The following is a 15,732-nucleotide window of genomic DNA, read 5'->3' as shown; positions in this document are numbered from 1 at the left end:
GTAACCACTACACTAGCGCATGTTGCTGTTGTTAAGTGCCATCGAGTCGATCCCGACGCATAGCGACCCTGTGTAGGGTTTCCAAGGAGCAGCTGGTAAGCTTGAACCGCCGACCTTGCAGTACAAACAGCTTTGCAGTCTGGCGCATTAACCCACAGCGCCACACCAGTAGCTCTTTAAAGCGTCCACCCAGTCGTGACATGTTATTTTCACCCACATTTCATTGGCTAAAGCAAGTCACATGGCCACTGAGCGCTTCCAAGGGGCAGGGAAGTCTAATCCTACGTTGAGTGGAAAAGGACAGAAATGATGTGTAAGAACAGTTCCTTGTGACTACAACAGCAAAGTCAGGAAAGAGAGATACAGAGCCAGCTCTGCTAAAAGAGGTAAGAACATCCAGGCAGTTGAAGGCCCTACAGAGGGAACAAGCCTGGCATGTTGAAACACCAGAGAGGAGGCCGACTGACTGGTGAGCACGGGAGGGAGCGGTGGAGGAAGAGCCCTAAAGAACGTAATTGCTTCCAAACGTGTCTTCCTTCATCCCTTTTGTCCTTTTAAATTTTATTCTCCATTAGTTTATGTCACTTCTTTGCTTAAAACTCTTCAGTGGCTCTTATTATTGTTAAGGCCCGTAGTATCGGTTCCGTCTCATAGCAACCCTTATAGGGTTTCTGAGTAGCTGCTGTTAATTTGAACTGCCGACCTTGTGGTTCAAACCAACCTTGCAGTCCAGTGCTTATCCTACGGCGCTACACCAGGAGTCCCTATGCCTTACTTGATCACAGGACAGTGTGTAACAGTAAGGGAACATGGAGGAGTTACGAGGGTCCTGGTGTGGCGCTGTAGAATAAGCACTGGACTGCTAACCACAAGATCAGTGGTGCAAAGCCACCAGCTGCGACTCAGAAACCTATACTTGGCCAATGGGCGTGGCTGACAGGAAGCAAGTGGTTAAAGAGGTAAAGCCTCTCTTCTCAGTTTTGTGCATCTCTATGCTTTGAACTCCCTGAGGCTGGCCTTCCACAATCCCAGCTCCCACTCTTTCTAAATTCTCATAATCCCACTTTCTCCTTTTGCTTTCTAGGGAGGTTAGCACTGTTCTGTTATTGCTGTTCTGTGTGTCTCATCCTCCCTAGACTGACTGTACAGTTCCTCAAAAATCGATGTAACTAATTCCCTGGATTCGTTCCCTTGGCTATGTTACGTGTTATGGATTCTATTTGCTTTCTTGTACACTAACCAATGACACAGGAGTGAACAGCATATGTTATTGTTAAATGCCATCGAGTCAATTCCAATCCATAGCAGCTCTGTATAGGGTTCCCGAGTAGCAGCTGGTGACCTTGAACCACCAACCTTGCAGTTCAAACCGCTTTGCAGTCTGGCACATTAACCCACAGCGCCACACCAGGAACAGCATATAGATGGTATTTAAAGCCTTGGGACTAGATGAGATTATCTGGGGAGATTAGTAGGTAGAAAAGGAGGATGGCCCTCCTAGCAAAGTCTGAAGTTGTTTTAGATCAGGGGTGAGGAACGTCCGGCCCACTGGCCACATAAAGCCAGTGAAATCATTTGGTTTGGTCCTGCCAAGGCAACCTCAGTTCCAGCCATTACTCTGTTGTTTTTGTTAAGTGCTGTTGGAGTTCATTCCGAATCATAGTGACTCTGTATACGGTTTCTGAGAAGTAGCTGGTGAGTTTGAACCACCAACCTTGCAGTTCAAACCGACCTTGTGGTCAAGTGCTTATTCGATGGCACCACATCAGGACTCCAGCCATCACGTTGTTGTTGTTATGTGCCGTGCATTCGGTTCCGACTCATAGTGACCCTGTGCAGGGCTTCTGAGGCTGTAAATCTTTAAAGAAACAGAAAGCCTTCCCTTTCTCCGCGGAACAGCTGGTAGTTTTAAACTGCAGACCCTGAGGTTAGCAGCCTGATTCATAGTCATCACATTGTTGCTAAGTGCTGTCGAGTCAGTTCTGACCCATAGCGACCCTGTATAGGGTTTCCTAGGAGCAGCTGGTAAGCTTGAACTGCCAACCTTGCAGTTCAAATGGCTTTGCAGTCTGGCGCATTAACCCACAGCGTCACACCAGGACTCGCCCATAATGTACCTTGGAAACCAGGATGGCCAGATTTTGTCTCATACTTGGACATATTATGAGGAAGGACCAGTCCTTGGAGAAAGACAACATGCTTGGTAAGTGGAGGGTCAGCAAAAAAGAGGAAGATCCCCAACAAGATGGCTTGGCACAGTGGCAGCAGCAATGGGCTCAAGCTTAACAACAATCGTGATGTTGATGCAGGACCAACGGCGTGGTGCTGCATTCTGTTGTGTGTAACGGTCCCTATGAGTCGATACTGACTCCATGGCACGTAACAACAACATCCCTGATTTAGGTGTACTCTTCAGCACTGATCACTGGATTGGGTGTCATTTTAGCAGATACTTATCAAGAAACTCTTTAATTGCAAGGAAAAAAGAATCCTCATAACACATCATGGAAAGCTCATTTTTGAGTAAATTCATAAGCATATTAAAATATCCACTTTTGGTAGGTCATTAATAACACACAGTGTTAGCTGATTTCATAACAGCAACAAAAGTATCTGGGCAGAGGAGTAAGAACTATTTGAATATTCAGCAAATATCTCTATTATCTGTGTTTACAGTGGGAAAAAATAAGTAAACAAAGCAGTGAGCAATTATCCCACTTGTATGTAGCCTTTTCCAGGGGTCATTGAAAGCAGGATTTTTGCCTTCTTGATTACTCTCAGTCTAGGTTAATGTCAGACTGAGCTACTAGTGCCTCTGGGCAGGCAAATTGTAAGGAAAAGTAGTAAAGATGTTAAACAGTAGAGATGGACTTAATTTCACATCAGACTTAAAACTTGGGAATTATGTATTTTTCTTCTCTGCTAACCTCACATCTCAGTTCTTAACACCTTTTAGTCCCTGTACCCCACCCACCCCTAATGACTGATTGTTTTCATGAGTGAACTAAAAAGGTATCCAGAGTACTGACTTGTTATGGGAATTCAGTGAAACAATGGAGGCAAAGTACCTAGCCCCTCTCAGCCCATCAATGCAGGATATTTATTTCATGCCTTTAGTAGCTGCTTCCTGAACACTTGCTATGTGCTATAGGCACCGTTCTAGGCCTTGGGAATGCTGAAACCAACAACACAAAGTCCTGCTCATAGACCTTACATCGTAGTGGAAAGACAAATAGTAAACAAATATGTGATAGATCAGCAAGAAAGTGACACTGGAGCAGAGACTTGAAGGGGGAGAGAATTGATTAAATCATGGTATGAGGAGTCTAGTGGGTTGGAAAGCATTCCAGGCAGATGAATACTAAGTGCCAAGGCCTTGAGTGTGGCCAGGGGCAAGTGAGCTAGAAAGGAGAGTCCTGGGTATCAGTGAAGGATTATAGAGCCAGATATGTGTGTGTGGTCTTGCAGCTGTTGTAATGGCTTTGGAGAGCCACTGCAGGATTTTGAGCCAAGATTTTGATCTATATACTTAAACCTGGTTCTCAAATCTTAGGAGGCATCAGAATTCCCTGGTGGGCTTATTAAAACACTGATTTCTGGGCACCATGCTCAGAATTTCTGATTCACCAGGTGGGTTGTAGTTGTTAAGTGCTGTTGAATCAGTTCTGACTCATAGGGATTCTGTATAGTACTTCCAAGGAGCACGTGGTGTGTTTGAACTGCCAACCTTGCAGTTCAAACTGACCTTGTAGTCTAGTACTTACCTTACAGCACCATACCAGGATTTGCTAATAGGTGGGATGACACTCTTTTTGCCAGATGTCCACAAGCTCCAGAGTCCTCCCTCCTGTGACTTTAGGAGCATTGTCTTTATCAAATCCCTGTCAAACTCATTCTTTTCTCTTCACTCCTGCAATTCTCGGCAGCATGTGCCGTTTTCCTGGCCTGGTGTTATACATCTCTGCTTTTCCTTTCAGTTCTATGTATATTGAGAACGTTGATGAGGTTCTGACTCATTTTGTGTCCCATTCCTAGTTGGATGATGGGTAGAAGAAAGATGAACAGACTTTTATTTTACTAGCCTCCGACTCAGTTCCTTTGTGAAATCTACTGAGGCCCATACAGTCTGAGGCCTTCCGTCTGGGACCATCTGCAAAAAAGCAAAAACACCAAAACAAAAGCTACTTTCTGTCGAAAAGCTTAAACAAAAATTCAAGTAGCTGTTTACGGCTAAGAAAATCTTGGATTTAGGTTTAACCTCCTTAAGACACAGAAAGTTTCTGATGGCTCTCCATGGTTTCCTTGCAGATACATGTTAGCTTTTTGCAGATGAGTGTTTAGCATGGGCACAGGGAGCTGATTAGTGTTTTCTGCCTTTGTTCTTTCGGGACTTCAGTTATTATGCCACATAATCACCATGCTGGATCCATGCTGTCCTGAGATCAAAACCTACCCTTTTTATGACCCTCTCTCCCATTTCTGTGAAGGAGACTGGATTGTAAACATGGTATGAAAAAAATTCTTAGATGCCATCTTGATTGCAAACATCTGTTCAAATTTCCATTCATAAATTTAAAATTCAGGCTTCTTCAGCCATCTGTTTTCTCGCAGCAAACTGAAAAGAAGAAAAAGCCCAAGGCAGATGTGCAGGTGGGAGAAGAGCCTGCCTGGCTTGGCCAACTTTCCTGAGCTTGTTTTACCTTGCTTTTGCTTCTTCCTCTCTTGCCTAACTGGCCTGACTTTTCTTCCTTCAGGGCAAGACCTCAGTTCCCACATCCCAGTTTCCTGATTAGGAAGTGGATGCAGTTGGTGTTCTCCTCAGGACCCTTCTTACTAGTTTATTTAATCGTGTTAACCCTACCATTTGTTGGTGGTGTTAAGTGCTGTCAAGTCAGTTCAGTATAGGGTTTCCAAGGAGCCTCTGGTGAGTTGGAACCACCGACCTTGGGTTTCAAACCGACCTTGATGTTGAGTAGCTTATCCTACAGCGCCACACCATTGTGTATCCTACAGATCGACTTTAATTGTTCATTTTAGCTTTGTTTCCCATTCTCTCTTGACCCTGTCACCGCGGGCTCTCTTATACACGCATGCGCACGCATGCATGCACGTGTACTAAATATGAATGAATGTCTATATCATGAACAAGAACACGGACCCTGAAATGGTTCTACTGATTTGTTTAAAGGTTCCGGGAAATCTCAGTGACACCAGAGAGCTGGAGCCCACTGTTGCCACGATCAGAGACAATTTTCTGGTTTGCTGGGCCACTGAGCTGCTCGCTGGAAATTTCTCCACGGATTACTTTGGCATGGTTAGTGGATATGATTTGGCAGCTGCAGGACTCAAATGCCAAGCTAGGCAATGGCCCTTTTTTATTTTGCTCTTGGCAGTGTCATCTATGTTTAAGGGACGGAGCTTCTTTAAAGCTGCTTGGCCTTGTTCCAGTGGTGCTGTTAAAGCAACTGTGAAACCTTTTCAAAAGCTGACATGACCTAACATTCACTTTTAGTTTTCTATATATATGTGTGTATGTGTATACATGTACAAATATGTATATGTTTATTTCCCCTGTCCACTAGTTGTATCTTTGGAAACAAGACCACAGCAAACCACATGCAAAGTCCCTTTCTGTAAACCTCAGCAGAGAAAGCAAAGATCCACCCATCCCAAATCTGCCTTGAACAGACCCGTGCGTAAACTGGTGGTTTGTGGAATCATCTCGCTGGGTTATGTGTGCTCATTTTCATTCTACTCTGACACTACTTTGATATATAGCTTGTGACTAGATTTTTGGGCATCATTGTGAGACCTGGAATGAGTCATTCAACCATTCAGCTTCCAAGTTCCCTAAATGCCATGGGGCGAGAAGATGTCAATATCTTACCTTCCTTATGCTTATTGATGTGTGGAGAAGTTGGGTGATGTTTGCAATGTGTGAGGCAGGAATTGACAGATATTGCTTAGTTTCTGCCTCATCTCTCTCCTCAGAGTTGCTGGCATTTCCCTCTCCTTACCCCCTCAGCTTTTAAGGACTCATAACCGAGGTTACTCACATATTGGGTTGCAAGCCTTAGTTTATAGCTAAGTGTGAGGGGTTAAAAGGGTCTAGAGTGAAGATGGACTCCTGGTGTGGCTCCGAAGGATCAGCACTGGACTAGGAACCACAAAGTTGGCTGTTCAAACCCACCAGCTGCTCCTTGGAAACCCTATACAGGGTTGCTATGAGTTGGAACTGACTGAACAATACTTAACAACCACAACAGAGTGAAGATAAACAGAACCTTGATGATGCAATGATTAAACACTCGCCTGCTAACCAAAAGGTCCGCAGTTTGAACCCACAAACCTCTCCTCTTTGCAGGTCTAATTCCATTAAGATTACAGCCTTGGGAATGTTATGGAGCAATTTCCAGTAGAGTTACTATGAATGAGAATTGATTTGACAGCTATGGAACAAACAGTTAATGTGATGTGATTGACTGGGAATGAAAAAATTGGAGGTTCAGTTCCACCCAGAGGTGCCTTGTAAGAAAGACCTGGCAAACTACTTCCAAAAAAATTCAATCATTGAAAACCCTGTGGAGCACAATTCTACTCTGACACATATGGGGACATCGTGGGTCATGTCAACGCCACAACAACTAGTTTTAGAGGGGAGGTGGTAAATACTGGCTTTGGGCCTCTCTTCCACTTCTCCACTAATGGCAGACATCACTAGTTGGCCCTTGTACATTCTCCCACTAGAGTCAATCTCATAATTCTTCTCTAGGTAGTGCTCCATGCAGCTACTCCTGAACAGGTGAAGTTGATGAAAAGATGAAGCCTAGTCATCATCCTCTGCCCAGAGAGATGCTGGTCTTGAGGCCATTAACTGCTCTAAATCAGCAATGTTGCTCATTGAATTGGTTTTGTCATTTAAATCTTGTTTATAATAATGTTTGGAGGGAAATACATTTGAAACTCAAAAAAGTAACTTACAAGTGAACTTTGCAGAAGTAATCTGTACACAAATTTAAGTTTGCTTGTATTTGGTTATGTGATGATTGCAGCAACAGCATGGATTGAGTTAGAGAGTCTAGACAGCCTGGTTCTAATCCTAGCCCCTCTTCTTACAGGCTGTGTGACTCTAGTCAATTTAATTAACCTCTCTGTGGCCACTTTTCTCATCTATAACATGGAGAGCATAATAGTAGTTACTGCATATAATTAAACATTTATTATTTGTGAAGAACTTAGAGGTATAATATGTGTTTATGAGTGAAAATAAATATTGAATTCTAATCTGAATTAGGAGGTTCTTCATGAAATAGATACAGAGATGACCACAAATTTTGTATATGTATAAGGAGCTCTGGTAGCGTAGTAGTTACGAATCATGCTGCAAACCTCAAGGTCAGCAGTTCAAAACTACCAGCTGATCCTCAGGAGAAAGATGAGGTTTTCTGTGCCCATAAAGATTTACAGCCTTGGAAACGCTGTTGTTGTTGTTGTTAAGTGCTGTCAAGTCGGTTCCAACCCATAGCGACCCTAAACAGGGTTTCCGAGGCTGTAAATCTTTATGGGAGCAGAAAGCCTCATCTTTCTCCCACAGAAAAAGTAAATTTTATAGTAAATTTAAGAGCTGTACAGGGTTGCTATGGAAGCTCTGGTAGCATAGTGGTTACGAATCGGGCTGCGAACCTTAAGGTCAGCAGTTCGGAACTACCAGCTGCTCCGCGGGAGAAAGATGAGGCTTTCTACTCCCGTAAAGATTTACACCCTTGGAAACCCTGTACAGGGTCGCTATGGGTCGGAACCGACTCGACGGCACTTAACAACAACAACAACAACAACAGGTTTGCTATGAGTTGGAACCAACTCCACGGCACATAACCACTACCACCACCATAAGTGATATGCTATTGGTTTCTATTATTCATTTGTTCATTGTCTTTTCAGGTATATTAACTCATATAATCTTCACAATAGTCCTCTTCTTCACAATAGTCCTCTAAGGCAGGGTTGTTATCCCATTTTACAGGACAGTGGTTCAAACCCACCAGTTGCTTGCTCCTTGGCAGCCTTATACAAGGTCTTAACAACAACAACAGCACAGGTGAAATAACTGAGGCATTTCTATGTGGCTTTAAAATGACTGAACCAGCTCTTAAATTTACTATAAAATTTACTTTAAAAAATTGTTTTTGCTACTATATAAGCAAGAGCATATACATTGTTATATATCAGAAAATAAAGGCAACCAAAAAAAAAAAAAAGTTTAAAACCTATTTCCTCCACTCCGCAAGTACTGGTGTTACCCAGATTGCTATACATCCTGCAGATCTTTAATTGTATTTGTCTTTTTTGACCCCAAAATGAGATCAAATGAAGCATACCCTTGTTCTATACCAGGTTTTCTGTTTCAGTCATCGATGTCCACTTTTCCATTTCAACATAGTTTTTGATGTCCGTAGACAGATACTGTAAGCAGTATAACTGTTACAGTGTTAAAGGTACATACACACAGCAGTTCTGCCTACTGAGAGCTCTGCCAGTGGTGACTCACTAACAGCATGAAACATACTGAGGGCCTAGCTTGTTTTTTTAACTTTTTACTGTGTACTGGGTGAAGGTTTACAGAGCAGACCACCAGTTTTCCATTCAACAAGTCGTACACATTTTGCTTCATCCACTGCAATCTTCTCTGTGTAACATCACTTATCCACATCCTCCTTGTGATTCCTATTTCCATTCCTCCTTCTGAGCTCTTCTGAACTTTGTCCTTAATAATCAATCAAATGGTTGCTTATTCTAAGGTGTATGTACCTCGCTAGTGTTAATTGTTCTCTGTATAGACCTATCGTTTGGCTGAAAATTGAGCTGCATTGGGTTAATTGACTTCCAGACCTCAAAGCTGACTAAGAACCGTAGCTTTCTGGTTCCACCAGTCCCTCTATGATCGGTAAGCCTGGTCTTTTTTTTTTATGCTTTTGAGTTTTGTTCTACATTTTTCTCCCATTCTATCCGTTGAGTGCCTAGATTTTATTTCTAAATATCACTCTTCATTAAAGGCACTAGGAATCTTTAGATAAATGGCTGCTTCCCAGCTAAGACAGGGACAGCACAGGATGAGCTTGAAACTCCTTTTTATTCATTCATGCTTTCTTGTTTTTTGATCCAGAAAGTAAGAAAGGGTTCCAGGAATTTGAGCTGTGTCATATCAAAAAGACACAGAAGCCAGCATAAAGGGACTCCCATTGGTCAAAAATCTAGAACCATGTAAGCATGAAGACAAATAATGAGAGTAATGTATTATGGTCCGTTGAGTAAAATAGGAAATCAATGAGTCCATACTGACATGAATAAATACTAAATGAAAAAAAAATGGAAGTCTGATGAGGAACAGGATATTTATAGAGTCTCAAACACCTCCCCACAAAATACAAGTTACAAAGGACTAGATGCCTGGAAAACTCCATCTTTATTAAGGTTCAGTGTTAACATCATCAGTAATGCAACAAATAAACATCTTATCTTGAAACGATGCAATAAGAATACAGCTTAATTTTGTAAGCTTTTTTTAACCAAAATACATAACCTGAATTAAATCACAAAGACACATCCACAGCTTTCATCTTTGCCAAAATGATGAAACAAAATGGTTCAGTAGTTGTTGGTGACGGAGATGCATCTAGTTCTAGGAGTGCTAGGATGGGTGAAGAGATCCGAGGCACTGAGGTCCTTGAGATGAAGAGGGTGCTTTGATGTTGTTAGTTGCTGCTAAGCTGATTTCTACCTCACGGTGACCCTGTGTGGCCACATGTGTGCAGAGTGGAACTGCTCCGTAGAATTTTCAAGGCTGGGATCTTTCAGAAGCAGATTGCCAGTCCTGTCATCTGAGGTACCTTGGGATGACTTCAAGCTGCCAACCTTTGGGCTAGTACTCAAGTGCTTAACTGTGCCACTCAAGGACTTCCAAGAGGGTGCAGCTCAGAATGTACTACATTCAGAGGAAAATTGGAAGTTATAAAAAATGAAATAAAACTCTTAAAGATCAATATCCTAGGCACTAGTGAGCTGAAATGGACTGGTATTGGCCATTTTGAATCAAATAATCATATGACCTACTGGACTAGGAATGACAAATAGAAGAGGAATGGCATCACATTCATTGCCAAAAAGAACATCAATATTTATCCTGAACTGCAACTCTGTTAGTGAGGGTATAGCATCCATACACCTATGAGGAAGACCAGTTAATAGAGTATTTATATTTACATACCAACCACTAATGCCAAAGATGAAAAAATAAAAGATTTTTAGCATTTTCTGCAACCTATATAGTCATCAGACATGCAGCCAAGATGTTTTGGTAATTCCTGGTGACTGGAATGTGAAAGTTGGAAATAAAAAAAAAGGATTGGCAGTTAGAAAATATGGCCTTAGTGATAGAAATGATGCTGGAGATCACATAATAGAATTCTACATGACCGACAACATTCAATACAAATTCCTTTTTTCAACCACATAAATGGTAATACACCAGATAAAATAACATAGGAATCAAATCGACTACATCTATAGAAAGAGATGATGGAGAAGCTCAACATCATCAGTCAGCACAAGGCTAAGGACTGACTGTGGAATAAGTCATCAATTACTCAGATCAGTTCTAATAGAAGCTGAGGAAAGTTAACACAATTCCACGGGCCCCTAAGTATGACCTTTAGTATATCCAACCAGATTTGATGCGTGGAACACTAGTGAACAAAGACCAGACAAGTTGTTGGATGACATCAAGAATATCATACATGAAGAAAGCAAAGAGTCATCAAAAAATAGGAAAGAAAGAAAAGACAAAAATGGGTGTCAGAAAAGACTCTGGAACTTGCTCTTGAACACAGAGTAACTAGAGCAAATGGAAGAAAAGTTGAAGTAAAAGAGCCGAACAGAAGATTTTAAAAAGTAGCTTGAGAAGACAAAGTAAACTACTATAATGAAATGTGTAAAGATCTGGAGTTAGAAAACTAAAAGGAAGGAACATGCTTAGCGTTTTTTCAAGCTGAAAGAACTAAAGAAAAAATTCAAGCCTTGAGTTACATAGTGGTTACGAATCGGGCTGCAAACCGCAAGGTCGGCAGTTCAAAACTACCAGCTGTTCCATGGGAGAAAGATGAGGCTTTCTGCTCCCATAAAGATTTACAGCCTCGGAAACCCTGTACAGGATCACTGTGAGTTGGAGTCGACTCCACGGCACATAACCACAACCACCATGGGGAAAATATTAAACAGCACATGAGGCATCATAAAGAACACGGAAGAAATAAACAATCACTATATCAAAAAGAACCAGTCAATGTTCAGCCATTTAAGAAGGCAGCATATGATCAAGTCCAAACTGCACTGAAAATAAAACCAGAAAACAAGCCTCCAAGAGTTTATGGAATGGAATACCAATTAAGGTATTTCAACAAATGGATATATGCTGAAAATGCTCTTTCATCTCTGCTACCTGGAATTTTGCAAGACAACTACCTGGCCAACCAACTAGAAAAAAATTCAGATATATGCTCATTTCAAAGAAAAGTGGTCACACAGAATGTGAAAATGAATGAACAATATCATTATTGTCATGCACAAGTAAAATTTTGCTGAAGATAATATAAAAATGTGTAGTATTACACCAAGAGGGAGCTACCAGAAATTCTGGCAGAATTCAGAAAAGAACATAGAATGAGACATATCATTGTTGATTTCAAATTAATGTTGACTAAAAGCAGAGAATACCAGAAAGACGTTTACCTATGATTTATTGTTTATGCAAAGGCATTGGACTGTGAGGATCATAACAAGTTATGGAGAACATTGTGAAGAATGGAAATTCCAGAACTTACTTGTGCTCATGTGGAAGCTGTACATATACTAAGAGGCAATTATTTGATCAGAGCAAAGGGATTCTGTATGGTTTAAAATCCGTAAAAAGTGTGTGTCAGAGTTTTATCCTTTCAGCATAGTTATTCAATTTATATGCCGAGAAAATAATCTGAGAAGCTGGACTATATGAAGATGAATGAGACATCAGGATTGGAGACTCACTGACAACCTATAAGATGCAGTTGACAGAACTTGTTAGCTGATGAAGATCAAAGGCTACAATTTTCAGTATGGATTGCACCTCAACATTAAGAAAACAAGAATTCTCATAAACATGCCAATAAGGAGCTCTGGTAGCATAGTGCTTACTAATCGGGCAGCAGTTCGAAGTTACCACCTGTTCTGCTGGAGAGAGATGAGGCTTTCTGTTCCCTTAAAGATTTACAGCCTTGGAAACCGTGTACAGGGTTGTTCTGACTCGGAACCAACTCTACAGTACATAACTACCCCACCACCACTATGCCAGTACAGAACATTGTGATAGAGAAAAAACATTGTTAAGGGTTTCATTTTGCTTGGGTCATCCACAATCAGTGCTCACGGAAGCAGCAGTCAAGAAATCAAATGACATATTTCAATGAATAAATTTACTATTGTTGTTGTTGTTAAGTGCCATTGAGTGGGTTCTGACCCATAGCAACCCTGTATAGGGTTTTTTGAAGAGTAGCTGGTGAGCTTGAACTTCTGACCTTGCAATTCAAATGACTTCACAGTCTGGTGCATTAACAACACCACACCAGGACTCCTTTTAGACCTTTTTAAAGTGCTAAAAAGCAAAGATGTCACTTTGAGACTAAGTTCACCTGACCGAAACCATGACATTTTCAGTGGCCTATGTGCATATGAAAGCTGGACAATGAATAAGAAAGACCAAAGAAGAACTGATGCCTTTAATTTATGGTGTTGGTGAAGACTGTTAAATATATCAGAAAAATGAACAAATCTGTCTTAGAAGTACAGCCAGAATGCTCCTTAGAAGCGAAGATGCCAGACTTTGTCTATAGACATATTATCAGAAGGCACCAGTCCCTGCAAAGGGATGGGAAACAAAAACAAGGAAGTTCCTCAGTGAGATGAATTGATACAATGTCTGAAACAGTAGATTCAAACAGCAACAACCCAGCAATAGTGAGCATGGTGCAGGACCGGACAGTGTTTTGTTCTGTCCCACATAGGGTTGCTCTGAGATGGAACCTGCTAGACTACATCTAACAACCACAGCTTTCAGAGTGAGACTGAAATAGAAGTCCAGTCTTACTCTACCATGAGGTGTCAGTCCAAGATTTCCAGGGACCAGGTCACAGAAGCAAATAGAGATAAGGAACCAGAACAACAGTATTTGGAGTGAAAAATACAAAGTGGAACCTGGTGCAATTTTCTGAGCCACTAGGGCATAAAGTATTGGCGGTTTTTTACAGGTCTTCAGCAGTGGGTGATGAGGGAGCTGTTAGGACAGCCAGGCCAATTTTCATGTATTTTTATAAGTTAGAACTCATTTGGAAGCAAATATCAGAAATCATAACTCAAATAAATTTGAATTTAGGTAAAGGGAGAATGGTATTAATTGATGCATGTTAACTGCAAATGAGACAAATGTATCTTCAGCAGAAGTGGATCTTGGGATTCAAGTGGTATCATCAGCACTCTCCATCTGGTATCTGCTCAAATTCTATTTCTTTCTTTGGCTAGTTGCATTCTTTCACTACATAAGACTTCTCTGGGGATGGGAAAGATGTTTGTAAATAGGACAAATTCCACAGTGTAGAAGAATCCAGCTTCTCTTTTTGAATATTGAATTCTGACAAAGACTCAGGTCTAACTAGAGTCACACATGCATGATCAGAAAAATGGCATACTTTAAATAGTCATCCTGAGGCGGCTGGGTGGGGTGGGTGCAACTGTACCAGAATCATGTGGAAAAGATAGCAGAGCATCCCTAATAGGGAAACAGAATGCTGTTCCCAGACAAAGGAGAATGGATGCAGGCTGGGGGCCTTCGTATTTTAGTGCTGGTATAACAGAAATGAAGTCCTGGTGTGGCACTGTGGGTTAATGTGCCCAAATTGGGGAGTATAACCACAGGTTTAGTGGTGGTGGTGGAGTCGATTCTGACTCATAGCAACCCTGTGTGGGGTTTCCAAAGCTTTAAATCTTTACGGGAGCAGAAAGCCTCATTTATCTCCAGAGGAACAGCTGATAGTTTTGAACTGCTCACCTTGAGGTTAGCAGCCTGACTCATAACCACTACGCTACCAGCTCCTTAACCACAGGTACAGGGCTTAGGATTTACAATACCTATTTTGGGGGGACACAATTCAATTTCCTAACATTATCATTGTTGTGTGCCATTGAGTCAATTCAGACTCAGAGTCACCCTGTATGACCCTGTAGGATTTGCCCCTGTTGGGTTTTCAAGGCTGTAAATACTTACGGCAGCAGACTGCCACATCTTTCTCATGTGGAGCAGCTTGTGGGTTACAACTGCCAATCTCTGGTAAGTAGCCAAGCACTTAACCACTATGCCCCCAGAGCTCCTCCTCATTCTATATTGTTGTTGCTGTTACATGCCGTCCAGTTGGTTTCAATTAATGGTGCCCCTATGTACAACAGAGGAGTCCTGGTATGGCGCTGTGGTTTAATGCGCCAGACTGCAAAGCCATTTGAACTGCAAGGTCGGCGGTTCAAGCTCACCAGCTGCTCCTCGGAAACCCTATACAAGGGTCGCTATGGGTCAGAATTGACTTGACGGCACTTAACAACAACAACAGTGTACAAGAGGACAAAACACTGAGCGGTGCTGCGCTAGCCTCACAATTCATGGTGCCCCTGTGTACAACAGAGCAAAACACTGTGCGGTTCTGCGCTAGCCTCACAATCTAGCTGTGTTTGAGCTCACTGTTGCAACCGCTGTGTCAGTTCATCTCATTGAGAGGGTCTCTCTCTCTCTCTCTTTTTTTGCTGATTCTCTACTTTGCCAAACATGATATCCCTATCCAGGGACTGGTCCCTTCTGATAAAATGTTCATAGCACATGAGACAAAGTCTGGCCATCCTCACTTCTAAGGAGCATTCTAGCTGTGCTCCTTCCAAGACACATTTGTTCATTCACGTGTCCATGGTATATTCACTATAGCAGTCCATGGTATATTCAACATTCTTCACCAACATCAGCTCATCCTTGGTGTTCCTGATTCATTGTCCAGCTTTCACATGCATATGAGGTCACTGACAGTGGTGTGACTTGGGTCATGTGACTTTAGTTCTCAAAATCAAATCTTTATTTTATTAAAATACTTTAAAAAGGTCTTTTACAGTAGATTTATGTAATGCAACACATCATTTGATTTCTTGACTAACTACTGCATGGGCATTGATTGTGGATGATCTAAACATAATGAAATCCTTGGCAACTTCAATCTCTTTTCTCTTTATCTTAATGTGGCCTGTTGGTCCAATTGTGGGCAAACTTAACAATGGGCAAAAAGCATGTATCCATTACAGACACATACCACAAAACTAGAGAGTGGATATTTTCCATAACCAGTGTATCTCCTGTCTGAAAATAGTCTGTGTTAGAGAAGAATGATCCTACAAGACAAGGTTTGAGGACTCCACAAAAAGTTGTAAAGTTTCTCTTTGTGGAACTAGTCTCCTTGTGAGTTAGAAGCTTCCTCTACCTGCTAATCAAATGTCCACTCTAGCCCACTTTACAGTTGTTGACCACAGTGCATGTAGTGGACAGAGCGCTCTGAAGATCAGTCAAGTAAAGAAAGAAATGTTCAGGACTCTGATGAGAGAACTGCTGCTAAGGAGGGC

The sequence above is a fragment of the Chrysochloris asiatica genome, unplaced genomic scaffold, assembly GCF_000296735.1.
Source record: "Chrysochloris asiatica unplaced genomic scaffold, ChrAsi1.0 scaffold00031, whole genome shotgun sequence".
NCBI classification, from domain to species: Eukaryota; Metazoa; Chordata; class Mammalia; order Afrosoricida; family Chrysochloridae; genus Chrysochloris; species Chrysochloris asiatica.
The sequence above is the reverse complement of the archived record's forward strand: the minus strand, read 5'-3'. Positions refer to the sequence as shown.